This window comes from Lepus europaeus, chromosome 4, assembly GCF_033115175.1.
Source record: "Lepus europaeus isolate LE1 chromosome 4, mLepTim1.pri, whole genome shotgun sequence".
NCBI classification, from domain to species: domain Eukaryota; kingdom Metazoa; phylum Chordata; class Mammalia; order Lagomorpha; family Leporidae; genus Lepus; species Lepus europaeus.
Genome location: NC_084830.1, coordinates 67,753,756 through 67,774,899, shown reverse-complemented (window position 1 = coordinate 67,774,899; position 21,144 = coordinate 67,753,756). Strand labels below are relative to the sequence as shown.

The 21,144-nt window shown below is 38.1% G+C and overlaps 1 pseudogene; it reads left to right on the top strand.

The window, feature by feature from the left end:
- Positions 1 to 8,118: 8,118 nt before the first annotated feature.
- LOC133758693 (stress-70 protein, mitochondrial-like) overlaps positions 8,119 to 21,144 on the top strand; it is a 30,581-nt pseudogene continuing 17,555 nt past the window's right edge.

The window sequence follows — 21,144 nt, the reverse complement described above, 5'->3', positions numbered from 1 at the left end:
CCAGAGCTGAGCCTATCTGAAGCCAGGAATCTGGAGCTTCTTCCAGGTCTCCCATGCAGGTGCAGGGACCCAAGGACATGGGCCATCTTCTGCTGCTTTCCCAGGCCGTAGCAGAGAGCTGGATCTGAAGTGGAGTGGCTGGGACTTAATCCGGCACCCATATGGGATGCCAGCACTGCAGGTGGTGGCTTTACCTGCTTTGCCACAGTACCAGTCCCTTATTCACTCTCCAAATGTTTACAACCACTGGGGCTGACGCGAGGAGCAGCTTCCCAACACGGGTGCAGCAGCAGATTAGTCATTGGTCCTCCACACTCGGCTCCCCGGGACGTTATTCCCAAACCGTCTGGAAGGTGGCTTTTCCCTTACGGAGGAAAGAACAAGGCTTCACGTGAGTGAAGTGCGAGGTCCTGCGGGGCACTGTCCCAGAGGTAGGTAGCCACTGCTAGACGTGGCCACGGCAGGAATGGACGCGCGGCCGAGGGCGCTCTGCTCGATCCTCGTTTCTTGGGCTGAATCTGTGATTTCCAAAAAGAGGCTGCAGGTGGAGTGGCGAGCGATGCTGGCCACTGTTTGTCACTTAGGCCCTGATGCACAATAAAAGTGAGACTAAGCCAGAAAAAAAAAAAAAAAAAAAGACCGAAACCAGAAGCCTGGATCTCCATCCAGATCTTCCATGTGGGCGGCAGGGGCTCAGGTACTTGGGTCATTTGTTTCCTTCAGGCACTTTAGCAGGGACCTGGGTCAGAAGAGGAGCAGCTAAGAACTGAACCAGCACTCATATAGGATGTCAGCATTGCAGGTGGCGGCTTAACCCTCACAACACCAATCCCAAAGCCCGGTTGTCTTGATGATAGAAACAAATCTTATTCATCTGTAATATTTTAAGCACATGTAGCTTTTTTTGATTATTGAATTAATGAATAAGGAATACTTTTCCATTAAAATCAAGATTTAAATTGCTGGAAAGTATTTTGAGATCTTGTTTTTTTTTTGTTGTTGTTGTTGCTTTTGTTTGTTTGTTTGTTTTTTAAGATGATGCCTAATTTTACAGGATTCACCATTTTCCTCTACCTACATCCAATCTCCCTTTCTAATTTCTGATTCAAATATGTTGTGTAATAGACAAGACAAATGAGTTTCTCAAAATTCAACCTGAACTAACTGTGCATTTTCTGTAAGTAAAGTTTATAACCTCTAGGTTATTGATTCTATTTTGGCTTTTAGAATATGTTCTTCTCATGTCATTGTTATTTGGGTTCCAAATAGTTGAGGCTGTAAGACATATCCCTTGTCTAAAAGTGAGACATACAGCATTAAAGTGTATCATTAAGTGAGACACTGGTGTAAACTCTGCAATTCAATGAATTTCAATGAGGGAGGGCTATAAACCTGCATTGTGAAGGAAAGAGAGGCAACAGTTATGACTCTACCATGTTCTCCATTTTTTTTCTAGGAACCTAAGATAATCTGATGCACATTTAATCAAAGAAATCTATGTAGCAGAAGCAGACAGACAGGACCACATGTTCAAAGACATAGATTTATGGAGAAGGAGGGACTATGAGGTCGAGAGGTGGTAGGAAGCTGGATCCTGGCCTTCTCTCAGGATGCCCACATCCTGTATCAGGAGTCCTGGAACCAAGTCCTACTTCTGCTTCTGATCCTGATTTTTTTTATTAAAGATTTATTTTGTAAGAGGCATCTTAGTAGAGGAAGCTTATAGAACCCCTAATAAACATGACCAAAAGAGATCCTCACCACGACACGTCGTAATCAAACTCACCACAGTGAAACATAAAGAAAAGATCCTAAAATGTGCAAGAGAGAAATGTCAGATTACTCTTAGAGGATCTCCAATTAGACTCACAGCAGACTTCTCATCAGAAACCCTACAAGCTAGAAGGGAATGGCGAGACATAGCCCAGGTACTAAGAGAGAAAAACTGCCAGCCCAGAATATTATATCCGGCAAAGCTCTCATTTGTGAATGAAGGTGAAATTAAGACTTTTCATAGCAAACAGAAACTGAAAGAATTTGTTGCCACTCATCCTGCCCTGCAAAAGATGCTTAAAGTTTTGTTACACACAGAAACATGGTCACCAATATGAAAGAAGGTAAAGGAAGGAAACTTCACAGCAAAAGATCACAGGAAGCTCAATTTCTCTTTGACATAGAATTAAACTCTGATGCTCTGTTAAAGCAATGTGTTAAAGTAATCTATTATGTTCTCTTGATGTCTGTTAAATTCTAATTGTTCAAAAACAGCTGAATTTTTATTAAGAGCTATGGGTTATTTAAATATGTGCTTATTTTCAAAGATTTGAATAATCACCTGTAACAATGATCAAATTTGGTCTATATTATGTCATGATTTTAAGGAATCTTATTTCAACCAGATATTTTGGATTTTGAGCCTTCTTGGCATTCTTGACAGGCATTCAAAAAATCAAAGTTTCAAACAAGCTGGTCTCTAAAATTTCCAGTAAATCTTGGACTTTGGTTTTTCCAGTTTGGGCCCAACTGAAAAAAATCGAAAGACCTATGTCTCTCATCTTATAGAGACACCAAACTAATCAGGCTATTTGGATTATATTAGAAGTACTGTCAAGATGTGATGTGGTACCAAACTTTAAGTTTCTATACTGGAAAATGCTATTAATACAAATGTTTGAGAATTAAAAAGTCTAATGATCTTGTGTTACTAGACATGATAGTTATCTTAATGAGAAAGTCCCAGAGGCCTAAAGGGTTAAATAATTGTAAAATCCTACAGATACTTTCAAAAATACTGTGAAGTAAGCAAATGCCTCTTGTTGGTTGATGAGTTTATAATTTTAAACATGGCGACTTAAAGTCTTTTGTCATCCACAGTTATATATGATTTGCTGCTCATAAAACTAAAGCGTTGTTGGTTCTGTGTTTAGCTGTCCTCCTCTAGGTTCCTATGGACTTTTTCCAGCCACTTCTATTGTATTCAGTACTTTGGGATGGCTCTGTAAACAGATGAAGCCAATAATGTATTAACAGTACCAACTGAGAGAAAGTATGGTTAACTGAGGTTACTAAAAAGAAAAAGCAATTCAAATCAATTGGCAATCTACAAAAAGAGTTAAAGATTTTAAAAGCTATTATTAAAATTGCTCTATTGGTCTACTATGCTGTGTTGTATGCGTGTACATATTGTATGTACACATGGGGAAATTTTATTAAGAGTTTTATTTTAAATGGCTTATAGATAAGATTGTCCATAAATTTAAGCTGCTAAAATCAATCAAAGATACATTTTAATTCGTGTGACCTGAATCTGTGTATCATATGTTTTAAACTTATTGGTAGAAAGAAATTAAAAACATTTTATATGGTTGTGCTTAAGTTTACTGGTTAAACAAAGTACACCATGTTAGATATTTAAGAGGTGTTTTCAAATACATGATTCTTAAAATTAAAAAAAAAAAGAAATCTATGTAGCAGAAGCAGACAGACAGGACCACATGTACAAAGACATAGATTTATGGAGAAGGAGGGACTATGAGGTCGAGAGGTGGTAGGAAGCTGGATCCTGGCCTTCTCTCAGGATGCTCACATCCTGTATCAGGAGTCCTGGAACCAAGTCCTACTTCTGCTTCTGATCCTGATTTTTTTTATTAAAGATTTATTTTGTTTATTTGAAAGACGGAGTTACATAGAGAAGTAGAGACAGAAAGTAGAGGGTTTTCCACCCGCTAGTTCACTCCCCAAATGGCTGCAACTACCAGAGCTGGGCCGATCTGTGAAGCCAGGAGCCAGGAGCTTCCTCTGGGTTGCCTACATGGGCACAGAGGTCAAGGATCAGATCCTCTTCCATTTGCTTTCCCAGGCTCAGCAGCAGGGAACTGGATCAGAAATGGAACAGCCACTTCACGAACAGGCACCCATATGGGATGCCAGTGCTGCAGGCTGGGGCTTTAACCTGCTGTGCCACAGCGCCGGCCCCTGATCCTGATTATTGTTAATGTGCCTGGGAGGCAGCATATGATGACCTGAATTTTGAGTCTCTGCTTTCCACAGCCTGCCACCCACATGGAAGACCTGGATGGAGCTCCTGATTGCTGGAATCAGCCTGTGCCAGGCCTAGCTGTTCCAAGCATTTGCAGAGTGAACAAGTGGGTAGAAGATTCTCTCTCTCTCTCCCGTCTCTCTCATACCTCTGTCTCTACTCCTCTCTCTTTGCCTGCCTTTCAAATAAATAAATAAAACTTAAAAAAAAAATAGATGACAAGTATTTTGGTTTGATTGGAATAGACTTTCCATGAATGTAAATGGAAGATAGAGCAGATGTGAGATAGATGACAATGAAATTTTAATTACCATTATTGTATGAATTCTACTTCTAAAGTATAATTTTATATAAATTTCTTAAGTTTTTAAATGAATTGATAATTCAAGGTTACCACAGGGTATAAAACAATAAAATATGATAGAATTTTTTTCTTCCTAGAATTATCAAAGTAATCCATTCAATTTTTTATATTCTGAAATATTAAAGCCTAAACAGTTACTATGAACTTGTTAAAAAGGCAGGAAAGTGAAGATTTGAAGGCATCTTATATTTCTATTGAGAGAATGAAGCAACTTCATTTCTAGAACATAGAGCAGATCTCAGAGAGAAAAGGACCATTTGCCTTTCCACGTGAAGAAGTGGCCTGTCTTCTTCTTTCATTCAGCTGCAATGTATTGAGGAGATACTGTATACAAGACATGTGACTGATTGCACAGGCCAATGTGGGTAGAACTAGACACAGTTCCTACTCACCACGGTTTGCTTTTCATAGCTAGAGATACCATTAATGCAAGACAAAGCATGATTTAGAGGTGCTTAAAAAACACCCTAATAAAACTGATGTGGTGTCTTGGCACACTAAATATCCAAAAAGAAAAAAAGAAGACACATGTATAAATGAGTATTTTCAAAGAATTTGGAAGCGACCCTTTATTTGAGTGTACACTTGCTCTTTTGCTGTTTAGTTACATAATCATAGTCAATATACTCAGTCTCATAATAAATTTTTAAAAAGAACTTTCAGCCTGTGACAGAGAACAAAATTATACAAAACAGCTAGATGCATTTTGTAAATTATGAAGGACTACAGGGATATTTGCTATTATGTCTCCATTATATTTGAATGATATAAAAACAAAGAATCATATAGACAACTGCTTAAACTCTGAGTTTAATCTGTGCATATTCATTAGTGACAAGCTCTTTGAAGCATTTATTACAGGAAGGCAGATTTACAGATTGTCTAACTTTTTTGCCACTTATCAACATAAAATGATCAGCTGTTAAAAGACTGAAGTCTGCAAAATGACTGCATTTTGAGAACTGATTTTGTGGTTAGCTTTTGAACTTCCTCTTGTTTTTCACTTGTCACTGGAGGATTTTTAAGAACTATGCAATTGGAAATTCCTATCCAAATAAACTTACCTTTAATGTAGCCACAGCTCCATACATTAAGTTATGTAGAAAAACTCAGGTTTCAAGAAATGTTCCTTAAATAAAACACAAACACTTGGGCTTTCCAACTTTTATAAAATGGGTCAAAATTAAATTTCAAGAGTGAGATGTTTCCTTAATGTTTCCTTAAATGAGCTGTTGACAAGTCTTTGGAACATTGCAGTATTAAATTTGGCTTCTCCCACAATAAGGCTTCTTCTGTACAGATTGTTAAAGCCTAGGCACCACAAAACCATAGATTCAGAATTTTAGTTTTTGTTCCAAAATGTCACTGGAACGGATTTTGTCCTTGCAAACTGCATAAAATTTACAGTAGAATATTTGTAAAAGCAGAATGCTGAAATAGATCTCCTTTGATTCCTTGGTAAAGAGAAAAGAAGGGCAAGAAGCTCCAGCTTATATTTACCCTGGCATTAACTCAAGATAAGCCTTAAAATTACTTTTTGGTGCACAAACAGTGTGGTTTCCCCATCAAAAGGTTATTTGTTATAAAAGGGCTTTATTCTGTAAGACAGTGAGGACATTCACTTTTTAATTAGAGATGCCAAACTCTAGGCTAGTGGGAGGTCAAAATCATGCTTTTTTATGATGCTCTTTTTCCTGATTATAAAAGTAATAAGTGCAAGAGAACTAGCTCCTTTCCCAGAGGATGCTAGCAAGTTAACTGCACCATGAAAAAATTAACCATAAATGAATGCCCTGGTTTTGCCCTTTCAATGTCTTGAGAACGTCTTCAAACACTACAACGTGATGCAGAGACTCTCTAGGATGAGACTGGCAATGTATTGTCACTTTTGCTCTAGTTTGTTTCCATATTCATCTGTCACTGATTAAATGAATGAGTCAATGAAATGGTTGAGAAAAATATATGAAAAAACAAGTAAATGAGCTTTGCCATGAGAAAAACTACTTCATTTTCTCAAATGGGCAGGCAACAAAACACAGGCGCATTCGTACCACCTGATCTTAATGGAACGTTGATAGTTTGTGGTTTGAAATCTGTGTTGTTTTTTTTCCTATTACAATGCTGGTTTTCCATGTCCTCCTACCTATTTAATTCTTTAATCTCTTATGTTACAGAAGAAAGGTGAAAAGATCCTAAAATTCAACTTTGAGTCTCAAATGTGTGTGTGTGTGTGCTTTCATGGAGAAATGAAAGGTTTGAACATTAGATAATGTTGAAAGAGGCACTCTCTTTTCAGTTAACAAAACTTTCTACTGCTTGAGGGTCTGAGTATAGGGATTTTCTATAAAAGCCATCACAGCAAGGATGAAGTTAGGCATGAAAAAAATGACGTAATTCAAAAGTGAAGGACAAACTATGGGGAGCCAGGCGCTGAGGCACAGCAGGTTAAACCTCCACCTGCAGAGTCTGGCACCCCATATGGGCATGTGTTTTAGTCCCAGTTGCTCCACTTCTGATCCAGCTCCCTGCTAACGTGACTGAGAAAGCACAGGAAGATGGCCAAAGTGCTTGATCCCTGTCACCTACAATGGTAGACTCAAATGAAGATCTTGGCTCCTGCCTTCGATCTGGCTCAGCCCTGGCCATTGCAGCCATCTGTGGAGTGAATTAGCAAATGAAAGATATCTCTTTCAAAGCATTTCAATCGTGGAAAGCCAAGACTTGGTGGCAAAAAGTATCCTACATGAAGGATCTCTGTGAGACCCCATTGAAAAGAAGGGGCCATCAAAAAATGTTGTACTTTTCTCTGAAGCGAAGAGAGAACTTCCACTTTGCTTATAGGTGTGACCAAATACTGATGGAATATGTGGTCACAAAAGGCTTCCATAGCCTTGGCAGCTCATGGCAAGAACCTCTGGTGATCATTGACATCATAAATAAGAGTGTTTATTGTTAAATGAACAACAGAAGTCACTGTGCACTTACTCCCCATGTAGGACCTCTGTCCTTAATGAGGTGTACTATGAGAATTAACTGCAAAACTTCAAAACTTGTTCTCAAACTGTACTTTACAAGTTGTGTGGGGGGGGTGCAAACTGTTGAAATCTGTACTTAACATAGAGTTGGTCCTCAGTATATAAACTTAAACTAAAAATGAATCATAATGAAGAAGGGAATGGGAGAGGGAGTAGGAGGTGGGTTGGGTGTCTGGGTGGGAGGGTGGGTATGAGGGAAAGAACCTCTATATTCCTAATGTTGTACCTATGAAAAATACATTCATTAAATAAACACTCTAAAAAAAGTTATCTCTTCCTTTTCCTCTCTCTCTGTAACACCACATTTCAAGTAAATAAATGAATCATTAAAAACGCAACAACAACAACAACCTTGGTGTTGTGACAGGTGAGAGAGATTTGGAGAGGACATCAGATGCAGAAATAACCAATCACTCAAGTCAACCCTAAAGGGAAAGAAAGGATGTTGTGAGGAGGGATATTGAAACAGGGGAAGGTGATGGAGAACCAAGTGAAAGGGTTCTTTTTGTGTCTTGCTTCCTATTTGGAAAATGGAGAGAAGACTCTATAGTAGGGTGCAACATCATGATTCAGCAGAAGCAAATTAAAATTAGAGTTTCAAATTGTATTCCATGTGAGCCAGTTTCCCATGACCTTAGTGACATACAAAGAGGTTCTTCAGGTCTAGAGAGGATGGGACGATGAGAAGCCTGGTGGACTCTAATTTTCAGAGTGGCCCTGTTGCAGCACTCTCAGAACACAAAGTCACCATGGACATCCCTCTGGAGACAGCGTGTACTGAGACAACAATTGCCAGCAGAGAACATTTTCTCCCCACCAGTAGTATGGGTATGCTTTGTCCTGTGCTGTATCATAACATCTTAAGAAAGAAAAGGAAAGACAAGACCCTTCCCAAAGAGAAGTGTGAAATGACTATCTAAAAAGCACTAACAGGGGCAGGTGTTTAGTGTAGAGTTTAAGGTGACACTTGGGCACCCACATGTCATATTGGAATGACTGGACTCGGGTTCCACCTCTTCCTGTTAATGCACACCCTTGGAGATAGTAGGTTATGATTCAGGTACTTGAGTGTCTGCTCCCCCTGTGGAAGACCTGGACTAAGTTTCAGGCTCCAGGCTCCAGCCTGGTACATCCCTGACTGTAGAGTGCACTTGAGGAGTGAATCAAAAGATGGGAGATTTCTCTCTCTCTCTTTCTCCGTCTTTCAAATAAGTAAAAATTCAAATAAGTAAAATAAAAAGTCAGTAATTTTCAAGAAGATATTAACAATAATAATAAATACTGGCCTATTAAGATAACGGTTTAACCTCTCTTTCCCATTTTTTTCCCTCTTTAAACAAATGGAGGAAGGGTGCTGGAGATAATTGTGCCACAGTTTAACATTTCTGAATTGCAGTTATAAATTCTGATCCTGTGAAAGTGGATTACACAGGGTTTCCAGCACTGCCCCAAGTTCTGCTTCCATTTTTGCTGTGGGACTGTGGCAAGCAGCATTAACAGTTCCAGGCTAACAGGCAGTCTTTTGGAGGAGAAAGGGGACTTGCTTATTCTAAGTAAAATCTCACAAAACTGTGAATAGATAGAATTAGACTCGCACAGAAAGGAGAATAAGGGCCATTTATGTTAAATCACTTCAGTGTCATCAGTTATAATAAAATATATTTCATGAAAGTTTAAAAATATATTCCATGGCCGGCGCCATGGCTTAACAGGCTAATCCTCTGCCTTGCGGCACCGGCACACCGGGTTCTAGTCCCAGTTGGGACGCCGGATTCTATCCCAGTTGCCCCTCTTCCAGGCCAGCTCTCTGCTATGGCCCAGGAAGGCAGTGGAGGATGGCCCAAGTCCTTGGGCCCTGCACCCCATGGGAGACCAGGAAAAGAACCTGGCTACTGGCTTCGGATCAGCACGATGCACCGGCTGCAGCGGCCATTGGAGGGTGAACCAACGGCAAAAAGGAAGACCTTTCTCTCTGTCTCTCTCTCTCACCCACTCTGCTTGTCAAAAAAAAAAAATATATATATATATATATATACTCCAAACCATATACCCAAAACAAACTGATGAAAATATTTGGAAACAGTTAAGAAAAATTTTATTAAAATGAGTGTCATTTTCAGAAAATAATGATGTGCACCCACAAAATGTCATTGCACTCATATGTATTATATAATTATGAATTATTTCAAAATTCCATATCAATATGTAAGGAATTATTTAAATTTGTAGCTCTGTTTTGGAGAAAAACTAAATTTCAAAAGCAAGAAAGGGCCCATATAGCCATCTGCTGGTTATTGAGGGAAATGCATCTTGATCTTTCCAGCAATGTAACTGAAAATGCTCTTTAAAAAAAATTACTCTTTTCTAACTTAGTATTTTCATCAATCAAAAACTGTATTAAACAGTTTAATTACTTATAAATTATACTTAGTTTTATATTTTTCTTTAAAGGGTGGATATTTTCCTGGTCTACTTTGTACTAATTTCTAGGACATAGATATTATTGTCCTTGTTATTCATTATAAATTATGGCATCATCATATTTTCTTTTTTTTTCTTTATGGTGTTGGGCTAGGTCAAACCCAGTGGCCAAGAACTGCATCCAAGTCTCCCAAATGGATTTCAGGAACCCAAGTATCTTAACCATTAACATTAGCAGAAAGTTCAGTAGGAAGTGGATACAGGACTAGGTTGCAGACACTCCAATATTGATTGCGGACATCCTAAGAGGTGGTTTAACTTGCTGTGCCTGCCTCACCAACTTTTATAAATTTCATTATTTTTTACAAATATAAAGGGAAAATTTCATATATATCATATAAATAATTTTAAGAGTACAAGGATACTTCCCACTACCCTCCTTCCTTCACTCACTCCCAGCCCCTACTCTTTCCTATTTTCTTTTAACTATTATGACATATTTAAAATTTTTTTATAATTACAAATTAACACTCCACTAAATAAAGAATTCAACAAGTCATAAGTAGAAAAACCACTGCTCCTCAAGAGTATAGACAAGGGTTACAAAAAATAATCAAACCTCAAAAATGTCAGTTTCATTCATAAATATTACATTTTTAATTTTTTTAAATCAGATACATATTCTTTTTTAAAAAAATGATTTATTTATTTATTTGGAAGACAGAGTTAGAAAGAGAGGGGGAGAGAGAGATCTTGCATCCAATGGTTCACTCCCCAAAGGGCTGCAATGGCCAGGGCTGCGTCAGGGTGAAACCAGGAGCTGGGAGTGTCTTCCAGGTCTCGCATGTGGGTTTAGAGGCCAAATCACTTAGGCCATCTTGTGTTGCTTTCCCAGACACATCAGCAGAGAGCTGGATTGGAAGTGGAGCAGCTGAGACTCAAACCAGCACCCATCTGGGAGGTTGACTTTGCAGGCGGCAACTTAACCCACTACACCATCAGTTCTGACCCCATTACATTTCTTTGTATCCTATATATTGTTATCATAAATCAGGGAAAACATATTTTTCTTTTGGGACCAGCTTACTTCACTAAACGCAATGATCTCCAATTGCATCCATTTTGTTGTGAAAGACATGATTTTATTTTTTTTTATGGTTAAATAGTATTCTGTAGTATATTTATACCATAATTTCTTTACCCAGTCATCAGTTGATGGACATCTGGTTTTCTTCTTTATAGCTATTGTGAGTTGAGCTGCTATAAACATGGAGGTCCAGATAACTCTTCAAATGCTGATTTAATTTCATTTGGATAAATTCCCAGGAATGAATTGGCTAGGTCACATAGTAGACCTCAATATCGCCCTTAAAATGTAAGCTTCAGATTGAATAAGCACATAAAGTCAAATGATTATGAATGAGCTTTTAAAAAAACCCACATATCGGCCAGCGCCACTGCTCAATAGGCTAGTCCTCTGCCTGCGGCTCCGGCACACCGGGTTCTAGTCCACGTCGGGGCGCTGGATTCTTTCCTGGTTGCCCCTCTTGCAGTCAAGCTCTGTGCTGTGGCCTGGGAGTGCAGTGGAGGATGGCCCAGGTCCTTGGGCCCTGCACCTGCATGGCAGACCAGGAGAAGCACCTGGCTCCTGGCTTCAGATCAGCTCAGTGCGCCTGCCGCAGCGCGCCAGCCACGGCGACCATTGGGGCGTGAACCAGAGGAAGGAAGACCTTACTCTGTCTCTCTCTCTCACTGTCCACTCTGCCTGTCCAAAAAAAAAACCCACATATCACCCACATATATATTTATATGGAGACTCTGGTTTTTTTTAAAGATTTTTATTCTATTCATTGGAAAGGCAGAGTCAGAGAGAGAGAGAGAGAAAGAAAGAATCTTTCATCCACTAGTTCGCTCCCCAGATGACCACAATGCCCAGGGCTTGGTTAGCCTGAATCCAGGAGCCAGGAGCTTCATCTGGGTCTCCCACATGATGCACTTAGGCTGACTACCCAGGTGCATCAGCAGGGAGCTGGATGAGAAGTGGAGCATCCAAGACAAGCGCTTATATGGGATGCTGGCTTCACAGGCAGTGGCCCTACTCGCTATGCCACAACATCATCCCCAAGACTCTCAGCCAGTGCGTATATATTAATGCATACATGCTGTTAATTGCTGGGCTCCATAATCATGAAAAAGCATAGCCCAGGATTTATAAGTAACATGAATAAATAGCTGAATAATAATACATAAATATATCTTAACGTTGTTAAACTTGAGTAAAGCATAAAAAAACAAAGATCATATGTTGTTCAAAGAAACATAATTGCAGAAAACATTTTATATGCATTGCTTTCAGATGCAATGGATCATTACAAAATTTTACAAATATTGACCAGCGCCATGGCTCAACAGGCTAATCCTCTGCCTTGCGGCGCCAGCACACTGGGTTCTAGTCCCGGTCAGGGTGCCGGATTCTGTCCCAGTTGCCCCTCTTTCAGGCCAGCTCTCTTATGGTCCGGGAAGGCAGTGGAGGATGGCCCAAGTCCTTGGGCCCAGCACCCACATGGGAGACCAGGAGAAGCACCTGGCTCCTAGCTTCGGATCAGCGCGATGCGCCGGCTGCAGCGGCCATTGGAGGGTGAACCAATGGCACAAAGGAAGACCTTTCTCTCTGTCTCTCTCTCACTTCCATTCTGCCTGTCAAAAACAAAACAAAACAAAACAAAAATTTTACAAATATTCTGACTATGTATTTTAGAAAAATATTTTATTTTCCATATATCTGTTTCTAAGTAGTGAAATAAAAGCAAGTTATAATTTAATATGACCATGATGAAGTGAAAATATTATTATGGATGTTTTTATTGTGATTTTGCAGGCAAAGGCAAAACAAATGTGCAAATTTACTGAAAAAATATTTCTCTATATGTTTACGTGAAAAAATAAAGAAAATAAATGAAAAGCTATGAAAAACAACCCATGTGGGTTATATTTTCCTGAAAAGCAAATGATATTCACAATATATTAAAATGTAAATGTTTTCAAAAAGCAAGTTTATGGGATTAGCAGTACATTTGCATAGCACAATAATTTTAATGTTAGTGGAGTGTTTTGCTAGGTATTTGTGACATCATTGTATACAAGATTTAATGCAATGTTTATTTAAACATGGAAGCTTGTCTACATATATTGCCCAGATGAAACTTTTGTACAAAATTGATTTTTAAATGTGCAGTATTTTTCTCCCATGCAATTTCCTCACTAACCTTTTGAATAGTGGATTTTTAAGTCGATGAAGTATACAAAAGCAATACACAAAATTTTAGGCAAGTGGTAAAGGATATTTAGAAGACAGGGGGCCGGCGCTGTGGCTCACTTGGTTAATCCCCCTCCTGCAGCGCCGGCACCCCATATGGGCGCCGGGTTCTAGTCCCAGTTGCTCTTCTTTCAGTCCAGCTCTCTGCTGTGGCCCAGGAGGGCAGTGGAGAATGGCCCAAGTGGCTGGGCCCCTGCACCAGCCTGGGAGACCAGGAAGAAGCACCTGGCTCCTAGCTTTGGATCAGCTTAATACTGTTCGTAGCGGTCATTTGGGGAGTGAACCAACAGAAAGAAGATGTTTCTCTCTGTCTCTCTCTCTCTCTCTCACTGTCTATAACTCTACCTGTCAAATAAAAAAAAAATAAATAAAAAAATAGAAGACAGTCAATCTGACACCAAGGCAAGCCTTGAAATAACCAACAATAGTAATTCTTCCACTCCAACATTTCATTGTAAAAATGTTAACGTGAATAGTAAGTTCATATTACAACTAGTGAATTTTGGAATCACTCTGTAGAAGTAACACATTGTGGCAGTGGCCAAGACAGGATTCTTAAGTTGTTGACCTCTAAGTGCACTTCTGTTTTGCTCAAGCCAAGAAAAATAGGGAATAGCTAATTTTTAAGGATACAAAACACTGAACAAATGCATGGAGAAACAATTAAATCATATACAAAACAGAATTATAGCCTACCCCCACTGAAGCTTTTTCCTTAAAATATTGGTATGGATGTTCATACTTAGAGTTGCATGACTTTATGCCATCCTGAGAAACATAGGGTATTCAGGGAGTATATGTGTTTGTGTGTGTGCATTTGAATGAATGGAAAACTGTACAGCTTTCTAGTATTAGAAATTTCTGGTCCAAATATCAATTGTTGATAATTTATCCATTCTTGCAAATAATACAATATTGGTGATTTTAAATTGTGAAACAATAAAATTATACATGGATTTGTGTTCATACAATTAAATGAAACATTATAAAGTGAACAATCAACTACAGGGCAGTTATAATCAAAACAGCATGGTGGCCGGCGCCACGGCTCAATAGGCTAATCCTCCACCTTGCAGCGCCGGCACACCAGGTTATAGTCCCGGTCGGGGCGCCGGATTCTGTCCCGGTTGCCCCTCTTCCAGGCCAGCTCTCTGCTATGGCCCGAGAGTGCAGTGAAGGATGGCCCAAGTCCTCGGGCCCTGCACCCACATGGGAGACCAGGAGAAGCACCTGGCTCCTGGCTTTGGATCAGCGCGATGCGCCGGCTGCAGTGCGCCGGCCACAGCTGCCATTGGAGGGTGAACCAACGGCAAAAAGGAAGGCCTTTCTCTCTGTAACTCTCTCTCACTATCCACTCTGTCAAAAAACAAAACAAAACAAAACAAAACAAAACAAAACAGCATGGTACTGGTACAGAAACAGGTGGGTAGACCAATGGAACAGAATAGAAACACCAGAAATCAATCCAAACATCTACAGCCAACTTATATTTAATCAAGGATCCAAAACCAATCCCTGGAGTAAGGACAGTCTATTCAATATATGGTGGTGGGAAAACTGGATTTTCACATGCAGAATCATGAAGCAAGACCCCTACCTTACACCTTACACACAAATCTATTCAACATGGATTAAAGATCTAAATCTACAACCTGAAACCATCAAATTATTAGAGAACATTGGAGAAACCCTGTAAGATATAGGCACAGGCAAGGACTTCTTGGAAAAGACTCCAGAGGCACAGGCAGTCAAAGCCAAATTTAACATTTGGGGTTACATCAAATTGAGAAGTTTCTATACTGCAAAAGAAACAGTAAGGAAAGTGAAGAGGCAACCGACAGAATGGGAAAAAATGTTTGCAGACTATGCAACAGATAAAGGATTAAGAATCAGAATCTACAAAGAGATCAAGAAACTCCACAACAACAAAACAAACAATCCACTTAAGAGATGGGCCAAGGACCTCAATAGACACTTTTCAAAAGAGGAAATCCAAATGGCCAACAGACACATGAAAAAATGTTCAGGATCACTAGCAATCAGGGAAATGCTAATCAAAACCACAATGAGGTTTCACCTCACCCCGGTTAGAATGGCTCCCATACAGAAATCTACCAACAGATGCTGTCGAGGATGTGGGGAAAAAGGGACACTAACCCACTGTTGGTGGGAATGCAAACTGGTAAAGCCAATATAGAAGTCAGTCTGGAGATTCCTCAGAAACCTGAATATAACCCTACCATACAACCCAGCCATCCCACTCCTTGGAATTTACCCAAAAGGAAATTAAATTGGCAAATAAAAAAAGCTGTCTGCACCTTAATGTTTATTGCAGCTCAATTCACAAAAGCTAAGACCTGGAATCAACTCAAATGCCCATCAACAGTAGACTGAGTAAAGAAATTATGGGACATGTACTCTATAGAATACTCTACAGCAGTAAGAAACAATGAAATCCAGTCATTTGCAACAAAATGGAGGAATGTGGAAAACATCCTGCTGAGTGAAATAAGCCAGTCCCAGAGGGACAAATATCATATGTTCTCCCTGATCGATGACAACTAACCGAACACCAAAAAAGAAACCTGGTGAAGAGAAACGGACACTATGATAAACAGTGACTTGATCAGCCCTTGCCCTGACTGTTGATGAACAACTTAATACTTTATCCCTTTTGGTATTTTTTTTATCTACTTAATACTATTGGTCGTACTCTTTAATTAACACACAATTATTCTTATGTGTTTAAATTTAACTGAAAAGTGATCCTTGTTAAATATAGTAGTGGGAATAAGAGAGGGAGGAGATGGACAATTTGGGACATGCTCAAGCTGATTTGCCCCAAACGGTAGATTTAAAAACGTGCCAAGGGATTCCAATTCATTCCCATCAAGGCAGCATGTATCAATGCTATCTCACTAGTTCAAGTGATCAGTTTCAGTTCACGATAGATCATACTTATAGGTCTAAGAGTCAAAGGGGTCACACAAACAAGATACTAACTGATAGAATAAAAAAGGAGAGAACGATCCAACATGGGAATCGGGATACACAGCAGACTCATAGAATGGCAGATGTCCTAAACAGCACTCTGGCCTCAGAATCAGCACTTAAGGCATTCAGATATGGCTGAAGAGCCCATGAGAGTATTTTAGGCAAGGAAAGCCAAGACATTCTGGCAAAAAAACAAACAAACAAAAAAAAAACAAAACAAAAAAAAAACACCTAAATGAAAGATACCTGTGAGTGAGATCCCAGTAGAAAGAATGGGGCCATCAAAGAAGGAGATACCTTTCTCTAAAGGGAGGAGAGAACTTCCACTTTGACTTTGACCTTGTTTAAATAAGATCGAAGTTGGCAAACTCAAAAGACTTTCATAGCCTTGGCAACTCATGACAAGATTACTGACGCCATAAACAAGAGTGTCAATTGTTAAATCAACAACGCGTCACTGTGCACTTACTTCCCATGTAAGATCTCTGTCCTTAATGTGTTGTACAATGTGAATTAATGCTATAACTAGTACTCAAACAGTACTTTACACTTTGTGTTTCGGTGTGGGTGCAAACTGTTGAAATCTTTATTTAATATATACTAAACTGATCTTCTGTATATAAAGATAATTGAAAATGAATCTTGATGTGAATGGAATGGGAGAGGGAGCGGGAGATGGGAGAGTTGCAGGTGGGAGGGAAGTCATGGGTCAGGGGGAAGCCACTGTAATCCAAAAGATGTTCTTTGGAAGTTTATATTTATTAAATAGAAGTTAAAAAAAGAGGCTACCACATAGGTCAAGAAATAGTTTTGTCTACAATTGAAACTCTACCATTTGCCCTCTCATACCACTTTCTGACTTTGTCTGATAGTTTTGCCATCTCAGCATGGACACTTCACAGTATATTTTAGGTTTTCCTGGATCTGATTTTCATATAAATGGAATCATGACATATGAGCTTATTTGTGTCTTCATTCTCAACGCTATGTTTGTGAGGTTTATTTTTGTCGTGCATAGCTGCAGCAGGTTTGTTATCACTGTAGTACAGTTTGAATGAATGAATATCTAAATCTATATGTATATAGATTTATCTACCTATAAATATATGAAAATATATTTGTCCATTCTATCAACAGAAGTTTGGGTTATTTATGGTCTAGAATTATTACACACAAAATCACTATAAAGATTCTTGTACATACCACCTGGGGAATGTGTGCAAGATTATCTCTAGGGCACGTATCCTATAGTGCAATTACTGGGTTTATCATTTGTGTATCTTTATCTGTAAAAATACCCTTTTCCCCCCAGGGTGCTTTCTTCAATATACAGTCCCAACTCTCTAAAGTCTCCTTTGTTACATACCCACCTCAAAATACTTCATGGTCAAAGTTTTCAACTTTCGTCTCACCACAAGTTATTAAATGGTATCACATTGTGATTAAATTTTATATTTCTTTGACTACAAATCAAGTTATTAACTTCTTACTGGTTTATTGAACATTTCTATTTTCTCATTTTATGGTGCCCCTCTTAAATTATTATTGATTCATAGAAATTATTAATATAGTGTAGGTACTAGAACTTTGTGAATTGCTTATGCTGACGACATGACATATTGTGGCACACTTGTTTGTTACAATTCTGTTTATAGTGTTTTTGATAAATACATTTTTTATTGAGGCCTAAAATATATACAGTGAGATGCTCAGATTTCTGCTTCTATTCTCCAAAAGAGTTAGCCTAAGATGAATATCATACACTCTTGAATTCCTGGTACATGTCATGTGTAAAGGCAGTGGAAGATAAATTGTCATTGTGAGAATTTTAGTAATGAACTCAACTTCATTAGTTAAGGTAGAACTATTCAGATTTCTGTTTCTTTTTTATCAATTTTGCTGTTATATTTTTCAAATACTGTCTATTTTATGTAAGTTGTCATGTTTATTGAAGAAATATGTTCATAATGCTCTGTTAACATTCTTTTTTACATCTGTAGAAACTATAACTATGTTCCCTCATATTTGAAAATAGTAATGTTTGGCTTCTGTTTTCTGGATAGAGTCAATCTTTTTAGGATTGATTTTTGCAAAAAATGAATTTTTGCTTCAGTATCTTCTTTAGTTTTTTTTTTCTGTTTTCCATTTCACTGATTTATGCTCTCCTATTTATTATTTCTCTTCTTTGCATACAATTTATGTATAATTTGTTCCAAAAAAGTTTAAAATGTTTCATATATATAATCTTTTTTAAGTATACCTACCCATGAACAAGTTATGAGTATCATTTATTTAGATCGTCTTTATTTTTAAAATTTATTCAAAGAAATACAAACTTCATACATATGAATTAAGGAACATAGTGATTCTTCTCACCCTACCTTCCATCACTATCGCCAGTACTCCCCACCCTTCTTACTCCTCCCTCTCCTATTCTCATTTTTTACAAAGATCTGTTTTCACGAGATTAACCCTACACAAAGTAAAGAGTTCAACAAATAGTATGAAGGAAAACAAAATATAACAAAACAAAACAAACAAAAAACACTGTTCCTCAACAGTGAAGACAAAGGCTGTTCAAAATCATTGCATCTCAAAGTAATCCTATGGATTACCTGTTAGGTACTCTATTAGTTACAGCAGATCAGAGAGAATATATGGTATTTGTCTTTTTGGGGGATTGGCTTGTTTCACTAAATATGGTTTCCAGTTACATCAATTTTGCTGCAAAAGACAAGATTTCATTTTTTACTGCTCTGTAGTATTCCATAGTGTATATTTACAATAATTTCTTTATCCAGTCTTCAGTTGATGGACATCTGGTTTGATTCCTTATTTTAGCTATTGTGAATTGAGCTGCAATAAACAGGGGTATACAGATCACTCTTTCATATGCTGATTTCCTTACATTTGTGTGAATTCCCAGGAGTGGAATGGCTGGATCATATGGTAGGCCTATCTCAGATTTCTAAGGTATCTTCATATTGTCTTCCACAGTGGCTGCACAAGTTTACATTCCCACCAACAGTGGTTAAGGGTACCTTTTTCCCCACATCCTAGCCAGCATTTGTTGATTTCTGTATGTGAGCCATTCCAACTGGAGTGACATGAAACCTCATTGTGGTTTTGATTTGCATTTCTCTGATGGCTAGTGATCTTGAGCATTTTCTCAAGTGTCTGTTGGCCATTTTTATTTCTTCTCTTGAAAAATGCCTGTTCAAGTCCAATACCCATTTTTAACTGGATTTTTTGTTTCGTTGTTGTTGGGTTTTTTGAGCTCTTTATAAGTTCTGGATATTAATCCTTTATTCATTGCATAGTTTGTATATATTTTCTCCCATTCTGTCTGTTGCCTCTTCACTTTCTGAGTGTTCTTTTGCAGTACAGAAGCTTCTCAGTTTGATGTAATCCCATTTGCCTATTTTGGCTTTGATTACCTGTGCCCCTGGGGTCTTTTCCAAGAACTCTTTGTCTATGTCAATGTCCTGTAAGGTTTCTCCAGTATTCTCTAGTAATTTGAAGGTATCGATTCATAAATTTAGGTCTTTGATCCATTTTGAGTGGACTTTTGTGTAAGGTGTAAGGTAGGGGTCTTGTTTCATACTTCTGCATGTGGAGATCCAGTTTCCCCAGCACCATTTGTTGAAGAGACTTTCCTTGCTGTAGGGATTGATTTTACCTCCTTTGTCAAAGATAATTTGGTTACTGATTTGTGGATTGATTCCTGGAGTTTCTATTCTGTTCCATTGATCTATCCATCTGTTCTCGTGCCAGTACCAAGCTGTTTTGACTATACCCACCCTGTAGTATGTCTTGAGATCTGGTATTATGATGCCTCCAGCTATGTTTTTGTTGCTTAAAATTTCTTTAGTTACTTAGGGTCTCTTGTGTTTCCATATGAATTTTAGCATTTTTTTCTTGATCTGAGAAGAATGTGATCAGTATTTTGATTGAGACCACATAGAATCTGTAAATTGATTTCAGTAGTATGGATGTTTTGATGATAGCGATTCATCCAGCCCATGAACATGGAAGGTTTTTCCAATTTCTTGTGTCTTCTTCCATTTCCTTATTTCATGTTTTGTAATTTTCATTGTGGAGATTTTTTATATTCTTGGTTAAATTTATTCCAAGGTAATTAGTTTTTTATAGTTATTATGAATAGGATTGATCTTAGAAGCTCTTTCTCAACTATGGCATTATCTGTATATACAAATCCTGTTGATTTTGTGTGTGTGTGTGTGTGTGTGTTAGTTTTATATCCTACCACTTTATCAAACTCATTTATGAGTTCCAATGGTCTCTCAGTGGAGTTTTTTGGATCCACTATGTATAGAAATATATAATCTGCAAACAAGGATAATTTGACTTCCTGCTTCCTAATTTGTATCCCTTTGTTTTTTTGTTTTTTTTGTTTTTTTTTTTTTTTTTTTTTTTTTTTTTTTTTTTTTTTTTTTTTTTGCCTAGTGGCTCTGACTAAAACTTCCAGGACTATATTAAATAGCAATGGTGAGAGTAGGCATCCTTGTCTGGTTCTGGATCTTAGTTGGAATGCCTCTAATTTTTCCCATTAAATAAGATGCTGGCTGTGAGTTTGTCATAGATTGTGATTATGTTGAGAAATGTTCCTTCTACATACAATTTGCTTAAACTTTTCATCATGAAACATTATTGTATCTTATCAAATGCTTTTTCTGCATCTATTGAGTTAATCACATGGTTTTTGTTCTTCAATTTGTAAATGATTTGCATCACATTTATTAATTTGCAAATGTTGAACCATCCCTGAATACTAGGGATAAATCCCACTTGGTCCTAGTGAATGATCTTTCTGATGCATTGGTTTCTATCAGCTAGTATTTTTTGAGATTTTTTTTCATCTCTGTTCATCAGGGATATCTGTCTATAGTTCTCTTTCCTTGATGTTTCTTTTTCTGGTTTAGGAATTAAGGTGATGCTGGTTTCATAGAAGTAA